Consider the following 12235-nt stretch of genomic DNA (forward strand, 5'->3'; position numbering starts at 1 on the left):
TGAGTGACATCAATGAAGACAATGTGTGGATACCTTCCATCAATACAGACAATGTGTGGACACCTTCCACATGTAAAGGCTCTTTATTAAAGTTTGAGAGAGTCCTTTAGGAGGTGAGCTTATTCTAATAGCTAGTTAGTGTCTTTAAGTTGTCCAAACGTATTAATACACTCCAAATAACTAAACGCACTTGTAGCTTCAAACAGATTCACATATGACTTCGACTGCACAACAAAAGGCATCCTCCTCTTACCGCAATTCTGCTATGCTGCCAGGTGTGCCTTGAAATATATATGGGAATCCAGCTGCAGTCGGGATTACAACTGCCATGTTCAAGATCTGCAATTGCAAGCAGTTGGTGCTAGGCGAGGCTGCTACTTATATGTCTGCCACACCTAAGATGGCAGCCGAGATTTAGACTGTCCTATCAGTATTACGCTGCTCTGCATGATTGCACTACGTGGGAAGATAACACAATGTTCAGGTATGCAAAAACACTTGTGGACGTTTATAACGTAGCTCGAGATAGGCTTTGACCTTTCTCAGTATGTCATTGATTTCCTGCAAGCATCTCCATCACACATTTCCCAGATTGCAGTCAAGCGTCTCTATCACTTATCATAGTATGGCACTTGATGTACATTATGCGCCACACACCCAAATGTCTCTAGTGCATTGATGCGCACAATGGGCTGCATTCCAGAATGTCTCCACCATGTGCTCATCACTCACCATATTACTGCATTGGTGTATTGGAAGGTAAGTGTGCTGCTGTTAGACCTGACAGCCTTAGGGTTGTCATCCCTAACTTTTTACCTGCCTCCCTCCACCTTTCAGACACTGTTTTTGCTGGTTTTAGGACTCTGCACACGTTACCACTGCTAGCCAGTGCTAAAGTGCATATGCTCTCTCCCTTAAAACATGGTGAGATTGGCTCATACCCAATTGGCTTATTTAATTTACTTATAAGTCCCTAGTAAAGTGCACTACAGGTGACCATGGCATGTAGACTAAATGCTACTAGTCAGCCTGCAGCACTGTGTGTGCCACCCACATAAGTGGCCCCTTAACCATGCCTCAGGCCTGCCATTGCAAGGCTTGTGTGCATTTTCACTGCCACTTTGACTTGGCATTTAAAAGTACATGCCAAACTCCCCTTTTTCTACAAATAAGTCACCCCTAAGGTAGGACCTAGGTAACCCATAGGGCAGGGTGCTATGTCGGTAAAATGCTGGGCATGTACCTGTGTAGTTTACAAGTCCTGGTAGTGTAAAACTCCTAAATTCATTTTACACTGCTGTGAGGCCTGCTCCGTTCATAGGCTAACATTAGGGCTACCCACATATACTGTTTGAGTGGTAGATTCTGATCTGAAAGGGGTAATGTTGGACTTTTGGCCATACGCATGGTCATCCCTAGTCTTTTTGCCTCCTTCCTCCTGGTTTTTCTGACCTTTCGCTGTTGGCTCTAGGACTCTGAGCACTTTATCACTGCTGACCAGTGTTAAAGTGCAGGTGCTCTCCCATCTAAAGTTGGTATGATTGGCTTATACCTGATTGGCATATTTAATTTACCTATAAGTCCCTTGTACAGTGGTATCTCTATACCCAGGGCCTGTAAATTAAATACTACTAGTGGGCCTGCAGCGCTGCTTGCGCCACCCACTGAAGTAGACTTTCAAACCTGTCTCAGGCCTGCTAGCGCAGGGCCTGTGTGCGCAGTTTTCTGCCACAGGGACCTGGCATCTAAATTTACTTGCCAGGCCCAGGACTCCCCTTTTACTACATGTAAGTCACCCCTAAAGTACGCCCTGTGGGCAGGGTGCCATGTATGTAGAAAGGCAGGACATGTGCCATATTGCATGGCCTGTCCTGGTAGTGACAAACAGCCTAACTTGGTGTCTCACTGCTGTGAGTGCTGCCTTCTCATAGGATTGCATTAGAAATGCCCTGCCTTATGTGTAGGGGTATTGTCTGATTTATGAGGGCTAGCGTAGGCGTGTTTGGTATGGTTGTGATGGTGATAATAAATACTGCTTACTGGTGTGGGTGTATTTTTTATTACTATCACAGAAATGCCACTTCTAGAAAGTGCGCATTTATCTGTGCTTATGATTCTGGTGTTTTGCAGCTTGACTCCAATCCACGTCTGGGCAGAGTGACAGTTGGGGCTTTGTGCATACTTTTCAGACAGCCTGTACACAGGGAGGGTGGAGGTGTCACTGAGGTGCATCTACATACTGAATAGTCTCCCTGGGCTGAGAGAAGGGAGAGGCGGGGCACACCTACATTTGTAAAGGCTGTGCCCTGGCCTCACACAATAGGGTCGTTAACCCCCCACTGATGTTTGGAGCCTGTGCTGAAAGGAGAGAGGGGGCACTCCCAGAACCAGTTGTAACTGGCTGGAACCTCCTCTCCCTGTCATTGTAAAACACTGTAAAAAAAGGACTATAAGTACAGGGGAATTTTCCCCACAATTTGAACATTCTTGGAACTTGAAACTGGACACAGAACGCTGATGAATGGACTCACCAGGAAACCGCCATGGACTGCTGCTGCTGTGCTGACCTGTGACCTGCCTGGTCACTAGGAGGAACTGCCACCAACTGCACCCCTTGTGCTGGCCTGTAGCTGGACCCACCAGCCCTGTGCTCCCTCTTGTTGAATTGTTCCCAGGGGCAGGGTGCTGTGGCCCCTGACCCCTGCACTGATCTTCTTTAAATGTGGCCTTAGCGCTTAGGGGAAAAGCGCTCTTGTGGACATGCTGTAGAAGAAATCACCGCCGCAGCCCAGGCTGCATAATTGCCCCAGCGCTGTGAAAAGCGCTTGAAAAGGATCACCGCCGCAACCGGGGCTGCTGAGGTGTCTCCGCGCTTCGAAAGCGCCTTCCTTTTGCCCAGGGAAATCACCGCCGCAGCCCGGGAGCCTCAATGTGTCTGTGCGCTCTCTACAGCGCTTTTCCTGTGTTGTAGAATCACCGCCGCAGCCGGGTTCTTTCTTTGTTTGTTGCTGAGAAGCGAGGAGCGCGCTCAGCTCTGTGCCCCCGGGGCACAGGAAAGATCATTTTTAAAGAAATCGGAGCTGGCACGCTCCTAGCGTGCTCCTGGGGGACGCGCCCTTCTCAGGGCGCCCCCGGGGCACCAGCCGGCCCATCCTGGGCCACTACGTCAGCCAGAGAATCGAGGGAGAGGAGTACGCCTCTCCCTCGTGCGCAGGGGTCCCGGAGGACTCTCCTGCTGTCTCTGCCGGGCGGCCGCCTCACGGGAGGCTCGCCCTGGCCCCCAGCTCCGGTGTTGGCCCCCTCGTGGGCCCAGGCCATCGGAAAGGGGTCTCCCCCTCTGAAAGGGCCAACGGAGGCCCCGGGAGACCCCAGGAGTTTGCGGGCCCCCAGAGGGGCCCGTGCACAGCTTGGAGGGGGTGCGTGGCGCCCCCCTCCTTAACCACAAGATTTCCCTGACTCGGGGCCCCCCCCCTGGAGAGGGCCGGTGGAGGCCCGGGGGGCCCCCGGTGATCACGGGTCCCAGAAGGGGCCCGATAAGGAGTCAGAGAGGGTGCGTGCCGCCCCTCTCTATCTGCAATGTTTTGGAAGCCCCCGTTTTTGCGCAAAGGAGCGCCGGGGGCCCCATTATTCGTTTTAGGCACTGGAGGTGCCTTTTCATCATTTTCAGGTACTTTAAAAGGGACTAATGTAACGTTGATTTAAAGTTCTTGCTACAGACTTTTTGTAATTATGTTATATTGCCTACCTGGTCTTTGATGTTTTTTGACATATGTGTGCACATGTTCCTTTTATGGGCATGACTTGCTAATATGTTTGCTTAACTTGCCATAGATTTTCTAATGTTCCTATTATGGGCGTTTTATGATATTCTTATGACAAGTGTGCTAATGTGATAACGTGTTTCCTGACTACTGCTTATGTTGCAGAATACTGAGTAACCTGTGTGTTATGTGTGACTACTGCTAGTTTGCAGAGTAACTAATGTGTAACGTTCTGACAACTGCTAAGGTAGCAGGATAGTACTGTTATGTGATGTTTGTCTGATAATTACGTTGTGTACAATACAGGATATTTTCATATAATCTAGTGTTGTGTTTCCTTGGTGGTGGGAATATTGCGTCACATGTATGTGTGTGTTGTGCAGACGCTTTACGCATTGCCTCCGGGTTAAGCCTAACTGCTCGTGCCAAGCTACCAAGGGGGTGAGCAGGGGTTATCTTGGACGTGTAACTCCCTTGCCCTGACTAGAGTGGGTAAGTTCTGCCTGGCTGAGGTGCATACCCTAGCCAACCAGAAACCCCATTTCTAACATTGGAAGTCAGCGGTGAGGATAGGACTTGCGCTTGCACAATACCATTGTGACTCATTATTTCACTACAAGGATTGCGTTTAGACCATCACATGTTTGGCCTCTCTTAACTTTCTCTCTTTGGTCATTTTTCCTGTTTTCAGTTCTCACGCTTGGGTATTGTGATTGTCAGAGTTGAGTTATTTGTACCTTTTCAAGATGGGGCTTACCTTTGATTTAGAGGACCTGCCGTTTTACACGCAGGGGGAATTAGAGGGGTTCTGTAGAGAGAGAGGGCTGCCTGTAGAAGGGGACCTCAGGAGATCTCTGAATTTCTTTGAAAGGTTTGTGACATTTACCCAGGGAGGGAGTGTGCGTAGGGAGTACCCAGAGGATCCTGAGTGTAGCGAGGGTTCCCAATGGGAGGGCTCCCAGACCTCATCCCTAGAGAGTGGTAGAGAGACTGATCAGGAGGGTGAGAATGACCGGTTGGGGACGCCAGTTGACAGGGAAGGCCCCAGTGATGGGGAGTCCCTTGCTGGGCCCAGTGTAAGAAGCAGGGCTACCTCTCATTCCTTGACGCCTGATGAGCTAAGAGATAGGCGGGAAGAGAGGGGCCTGAAGTTGCAGTTAGCGCGCCTAGCTGTTGAGGAGAGAAGGGCTGAGGTAGAGAAGGCCTTAGTACAGGAGAGAATGGCAGAGGCAGAGAGGGCCTTTGCCAGAGAAAGACTCGCTCTAGAGCGCAGTCTGAAGGTTCTGGACTCACCAGCGCTGCAGGTGGAGTCCAGTGGTGGCAGCAATGTACAGTGCTGTAGCAAAGATGTTCCTCACATACCAATAGATCTGGTACCTAGGTTCCAAGAGGGGGGTGACATACGTCAGTGGTTAAAGGAATATGAGAAGGCTCTGGTAGAGCGCAGGATCCCTGAGAAGGATTGGGGAACTGGCCTAGGGAGTTTTATTCCTGAGGAGGGGAGGGATGCCCTACTGACTCTAGGAGAGAGTGACAGGGAGGGGTACTCCGCTGTGAAGAACGCACTGATTATGAAGTATGGTTTTTCCCCTGAGGAATACAGAAAAAGGTTTAGGGGTGGTAAGAAACTGTCCCACCAGTCTTGGGAGGAGTTTGTGGAGGATTGCTGCCTTGCACTAGATGGATGGGTGAAGGGTAGCACAGTAAACAATTTTGAAGGGCTGTTTAATCTGATTCTCAGAGAGCACCTGTTTCGTTGTTGTTTTTCAGAGTTACGCCAACACTTGTCAGTGTGTGAGCTCTCTGACCCCAGGGAGCTTGCAAAGGAGGCAGACTTCTGGTTGCGTACCAGAGGGTCTGGTGTGACATTAGGGGGTGTTCCTAATGAGAGTGGTCTAGGTGTTTCCCAACAAGGTGTGGTGGGAAAGGAATGGAGTGTCCCAGGTAGGTCCCAGTGGACTGGGATGGGTGAGGGACCCCATGTCCCGTCTCTGAGGAGAGGGAATGGGGCTGGGCTGAGGCCCAAGGTGCCCAAGATACCGTCCCAGGCCCCTGAAGGTTCCATGAGTGAACGCCAGGAGGTGAGCCTAACCTGTGCCGTAGGGCCAGCTGTTCAGAAGGATCCCATTTTGTCATTAGGACTTAGGCGGGTGGCTGGTGATAGCGTTCCGCCGGTCCTGGTGTCTGGTAGTCTCGCTCTACAGCGGAGGAGGCGGAAATCCAGGCATAGGGTTGAGAGGGGGCTGCGGGCCCCAGTGGAGAACCTGGAGGGTCAGGGGTCAGCTCTGAGTGCAGAGCCCCCCAGGAATGACCTTGGTGAGACCATTTCTGGGCTGGGGGGAATCCAGACTCTGTCCGATGGGCAGAGGTCAGGAGACTTGCGCCAGCCAGACTCTTGTGTGGCCCTTGGGGAAAGTGTTTCCCTGGTGGGGGGTAGGTGTGCCCCCCAGGAAGTCCTGGTGCGCCAGGCAATGATTCAACCGCAGGGTGGTGACTCTGGGTTGGATGATCAGGTTCAGGGGGTAAACTCTGACCTGATGGGGAGTACGTGTGCTCCCCAGGAAGTCCTGGTGCGCCAGGCAGTGGTTCAACCGCAGGGTAGTGACTCTGGGTTGGATTGCCAGATTCAGGGGGTAAGCTCTGATCTGGTAGGGGGTAGGTGTGCTCCCAAGGAAGTCCTGGTTCGCTGGGCAATGGTCCAGTCTAAGGGTGTCGTCCCTGGACTAGATAGACAGGTTCAGGGGGTAAACTCTGACCTGGTTGGGGGGGCGGTTAGTGTGCTCACCCCCCTGTGTGAAACTTCTGGTGGCTTCTCCCGAGGTGGGGAGATGCAGGACTCTGGAAGTGGGGGTCAGGGAGGGGGAAGCCCGCCCTGGACCCCGGTGCAACCCAAGGGTGTCGTCCCTAGGTTGGGTGGTCAGTCGCCAGGTAGTGATCCTGGGCTGGCGAGAAAGTTGTGCAGGGCTGCTGTACCCAGCACCCTGGCAAGTGTGGATTCTGGTGATACCCCTCCTAGGAGAGGAGGGCGGGATCCTAGAAGGAGGGGTAGAGGGAGGAGAGCCTCGCCTCTAGCCCCTGTAGAACCTATGGGTGCGGACCCTAGGTTGGTGGATCAGTGGCAGGGTAGAGCCCCTGAACTGATCGGAAATAGAGTGGAGACAGGTTGCTTTGCACCTGGGGCTACCGCCCCCCACTCATTATGGTTTCAGAGACCAGAGGCTCCTAGATGGCCTGGGGCCTGGTTCTGGCCATTGGCAGCTAGAGAATCCCCGTGGGTTGGTCTAGGCTGCCTGGGACGCATTGACAGAGAGATCCCAGTGGAGTCAGGAAGGCGTAGAACTGGAACATGCCCCTGCTGTTGTGGGCCTGGGTCCTTGTTCTATCGCCCCAATCAGGAAAGTACATCAAGGTATTGATTGTTCTCCCCTGGATTTTGGCTGGTAGGGGGTTGTGTTGGACTTTTGGCCATACGCATGGTCATCCCTAGTCTTTTTGCCTCCTTCCTCCTGGTTTTTCTGACCTTTCGCTGTTGGCTCTAGGACTCTGAGCACTTTATCACTGCTGACCAGTGTTAAAGTGCAGGTGCTCTCCCATCTAAAGTTGGTATGATTGGCTTATACCTGATTGGCATATTTAATTTACCTATAAGTCCCTTGTACAGTGGTATCTCTATACCCAGGGCCTGTAAATTAAATACTACTAGTGGGCCTGCAGCGCTGCTTGTGCCACCCACTGAAGTAGACTTTCAAACCTGTCTCAGGCCTGCTAGCGCAGGGCCTGTGTGCGCAGTTTTCTGCCACAGGGACCTGGCATCTAAATTTACTTGCCAGGCCCAGGACTCCCCTTTTACTACATGTAAGTCACCCCTAAAGTACGCCCTGTGGGCAGGGTGCCATGTATGTAGAAAGGCAGGACATGTGCCATATTGCATGGCCTGTCCTGGTAGTGACAAACAGCCTAACTTGGTGTCTCACTGCTGTGAGTGCTGCCTTCTCATAGGATTGCATTAGAAATGCCCTGCCTTATGTGTAGGGGTATTGTCTGATTTATGAGGGCTAGCGTAGGCGTGTTTGGTATGGTTGTGATGGTGATAATAAATACTGCTTACTGGTGTGGGTGTATTTTTTATTACTATCACAGAAATGCCACTTCTAGAAAGTGCGCATTTATCTGTGCTTATGATTCTGGTGTTTTGCAGCTTGACTCCAATCCACGTCTGGGCAGAGTGACAGTTGGGGCTTTGTGCATACTTTTCAGACAGCCTGTACACAGGGAGGGTGGAGGTGTCACTGAGGTGCATCTACATACTGAATAGTCTCCCTGGGCTGAGAGAAGGGAGAGGCGGGGCACACCTACATTTGTAAAGGCTGTGCCCTGGCCTCACACAATAGGGTCGTTAACCCCCCACTGATGTTTGGAGCCTGTGCTGAAAGGAGAGAGGGGGCACTCCCAGAACCAGTTGTAACTGGCTGGAACCTCCTCTCCCTGTCATTGTAAAACACTGTAAAAAAAGGACTATAAGTACAGGGGAATTTTCCCCACAATTTGAACATTCTTGGAACTTGAAACTGGACACAGAACGCTGATGAATGGACTCACCAGGAAACCGCCATGGACTGCTGCTGCTGTGCTGACCTGTGACCTGCCTGGTCACTAGGAGGAACTGCCACCAACTGCACCCCTTGTGCTGGCCTGTAGCTGGACCCACCAGCCCTGTGCTCCCTCTTGTTGAATTGTTCCCAGGGGCAGGGTGCTGTGGCCCCTGACCCCTGCACTGATCTTCTTTAAATGTGGCCTTAGCGCTTAGGGGAAAAGCGCTCTTGTGGACATGCTGTAGAAGAAATCACCGCCGCAGCCCAGGCTGCATAATTGCCCCAGCGCTGTGAAAAGCGCTTGAAAAGGATCACCGCCGCAACCGGGGCTGCTGAGGTGTCTCCGCGCTTCGAAAGCGCCTTCCTTTTGCCCAGGGAAATCACCGCCGCAGCCCGGGAGCCTCAATGTGTCTGTGCGCTCTCTACAGCGCTTTTCCTGTGTTGTAGAATCACCGCCGCAGCCGGGTTCTTTCTTTGTTTGTTGCTGAGAAGCGAGGAGCGCGCTCAGCTCTGTGCCCCCGGGGCACAGGAAAGATCATTTTTAAAGAAATCAGAGCTGGCACGCTCCTAGCGTGCTCCTGGGGGACGCGCCCTTCTCAGGGCGCCCCCGGGGCACCAGCCGGCCCATCCTGGGCCACTACGTCAGCCAGAGAATCGAGGGAGAGGAGTACGCCTCTCCCTCGTGCGCAGGGGTCCCGGAGGACTCTCCTGCTGTCTCTGCCGGGCGGCCGCCTCACGGGAGGCTCGCCCTGGCCCCCAGCTCCGGTGTTGGCCCCCTCGTGGGCCCAGGCCATCGGAAAGGGGTCTCCCCCTCTGAAAGGGCCAACGGAGGCCCCGGGAGACCCCAGGAGTTTGCGGGCCCCCAGAGGGGCCCGTGCACAGCTTGGAGGGGGTGCGTGGCGCCCCCCTCCTTAACCACAAGATTTCCCTGACTCGGGGCCCCCCCCTGGAGAGGGCCGGTGGAGGCCCGGGGGGCCCCCGGTGATCACGGGTCCCAGAAGGGGCCCGATAAGGAGTCAGAGAGGGTGCGTGCCGCCCCTCTCTATCTGCAATGTTTTGGAAGCCCCCGTTTTTGCGCAAAGTAGCGCCGGGGGCCCCATTATTCGTTTTAGGCACTGGAGGTGCCTTTTCATCATTTTCAGGTACTTTAAAAGGGACTAATGTAACGTTGATTTAAAGTTCTTGCTACAGACTTTTTGTAATTATGTTATATTGCCTACCTGGTCTTTGATGTTTTTTGACATATGTGTGCACATGTTCCTTTTATGGGCATGACTTGCTAATATGTTTGCTTAACTTGCCATAGATTTTCTAATGTTCCTATTATGGGCGTTTTATGATATTCTTATGACAAGTGTGCTAATGTGATAACGTGTTTCCTGACTACTGCTTATGTTGCAGAATACTGAGTAACCTGTGTGTTATGTGTGACTACTGCTAGTTTGCAGAGTAACTAATGTGTAACGTTCTGACAACTGCTAAGGTAGCAGGATAGTACTGTTATGTGATGTTTGTCTGATAATTACGTTGTGTACAATACAGGATATTTTCATATAATCTAGTGTTGTGTTTCCTTGGTGGTGGGAATATTGCGTCACATGTATGTGTGTGTTGTGCAGACGCTTTACGCATTGCCTCCGGGTTAAGCCTAACTGCTCGTGCCAAGCTACCAAGGGGGTGAGCAGGGGTTATCTTGGACGTGTAACTCCCTTGCCCTGACTAGAGTGGGTAAGTTCTGCCTGGCTGAGGTGCATACCCTAGCCAACCAGAAACCCCATTTCTAACATTGGAAGTCAGCGGTGAGGATAGGACTTGCGCTTGCACAATACCATTGTGACTCATTATTTCACTACAAGGATTGCGTTTAGACCATCACATGTTTGGCCTCTCTTAACTTTCTCTCTTTGGTCATTTTTCCTGTTTTCAGTTCTCACGCTTGGGTATTGTGATTGTCAGAGTTGAGTTATTTGTACCTTTTCAAGATGGGGCTTACCTTTGATTTAGAGGACCTGCCGTTTTACACGCAGGGGGAATTAGAGGGGTTCTGTAGAGAGAGAGGGCTGCCTGTAGAAGGGGACCTCAGGAGATCTCTGAATTTCTTTGAAAGGTTTGTGACATTTACCCAGGGAGGGAGTGTGCGTAGGGAGTACCCAGAGGATCCTGAGTGTAGCGAGGGTTCCCAATGGGAGGGCTCCCAGACCTCATCCCTAGAGAGTGGTAGAGAGACTGATCAGGAGGGTGAGAATGACCGGTTGGGGACGCCAGTTGACAGGGAAGGCCCCAGTGATGGGGAGTCCCTTGCTGGGCCCAGTGTAAGAAGCAGGGCTACCTCTCATTCCTTGACGCCTGATGAGCTAAGAGATAGGCGGGAAGAGAGGGGCCTGAAGTTGCAGTTAGCGCGCCTAGCTGTTGAGGAGAGAAGGGCTGAGGTAGAGAAGGCCTTAGTACAGGAGAGAATGGCAGAGGCAGAGAGGGCCTTTGCCAGAGAAAGACTCGCTCTAGAGCGCAGTCTGAAGGTTCTGGACTCACCAGCGCTGCAGGTGGAGTCCAGTGGTGGCAGCAATGTACAGTGCTGTAGCAAAGATGTTCCTCACATACCAATAGATCTGGTACCTAGGTTCCAAGAGGGGGGTGACATACGTCAGTGGTTAAAGGAATATGAGAAGGCTCTGGTAGAGCGCAGGATCCCTGAGAAGGATTGGGGAACTGGCCTAGGGAGTTTTATTCCTGAGGAGGGGAGGGATGCCCTACTGACTCTAGGAGAGAGTGACAGGGAGGGGTACTCCGCTGTGAAGAACGCACTGATTATGAAGTATGGTTTTTCCCCTGAGGAATACAGAAAAAGGTTTAGGGGTGGTAAGAAACTGTCCCACCAGTCTTGGGAGGAGTTTGTGGAGGATTGCTGCCTTGCACTAGATGGATGGGTGAAGGGTAGCACAGTAAACAATTTTGAAGGGCTGTTTAATCTGATTCTCAGAGAGCACCTGTTTCGTTGTTGTTTTTCAGAGTTACGCCAACACTTGTCAGTGTGTGAGCTCTCTGACCCCAGGGAGCTTGCAAAGGAGGCAGACTTCTGGTTGCGTACCAGAGGGTCTGGTGTGACATTAGGGGGTGTTCCTAATGAGAGTGGTCTAGGTGTTTCCCAACAAGGTGTGGTGGGAAAGGAATGGAGTGTCCCAGGTAGGTCCCAGTGGACTGGGATGGGTGAGGGACCCCATGTCCCGTCTCTGAGGAGAGGGAATGGGGCTGGGCTGAGGCCCAAGGTGCCCAAGATACCGTCCCAGGCCCCTGAAGGTTCCATGAGTGAACGCCAGGAGGTGAGCCTAACCTGTGCCGTAGGGCCAGCTGTTCAGAAGGATCCCATTTTGTCATTAGGACTTAGGCGGGTGGCTGGTGATAGCGTTCCGCCGGTCCTGGTGTCTGGTAGTCTCGCTCTACAGCGGAGGAGGCGGAAATCCAGGCATAGGGTTGAGAGGGGGCTGCGGGCCCCAGTGGAGAACCTGGAGGGTCAGGGGTCAGCTCTGAGTGCAGAGCCCCCCAGGAATGACCTTGGTGAGACCATTTCTGGGCTGGGGGGAATCCAGACTCTGTCCGATGGGCAGAGGTCAGGAGACTTGCGCCAGCCAGACTCTTGTGTGGCCCTTGGGGAAAGTGTTTCCCTGGTGGGGGGTAGGTGTGCCCCCCAGGAAGTCCTGGTGCGCCAGGCAATGATTCAACCGCAGGGTGGTGACTCTGGGTTGGATGATCAGGTTCAGGGGGTAAACTCTGACCTGATGGGGAGTACGTGTGCTCCCCAGGAAGTCCTGGTGCGCCAGGCAGTGGTTCAACCGCAGGGTAGTGACTCTGGGTTGGATTGCCAGATTCAGGGGGTAAGCTCTGATC

Source organism: Pleurodeles waltl, chromosome 2_2 (genome assembly GCF_031143425.1).
Source record: "Pleurodeles waltl isolate 20211129_DDA chromosome 2_2, aPleWal1.hap1.20221129, whole genome shotgun sequence".
In the NCBI taxonomy this organism is placed as follows: Eukaryota; Metazoa; Chordata; class Amphibia; order Caudata; family Salamandridae; genus Pleurodeles; species Pleurodeles waltl.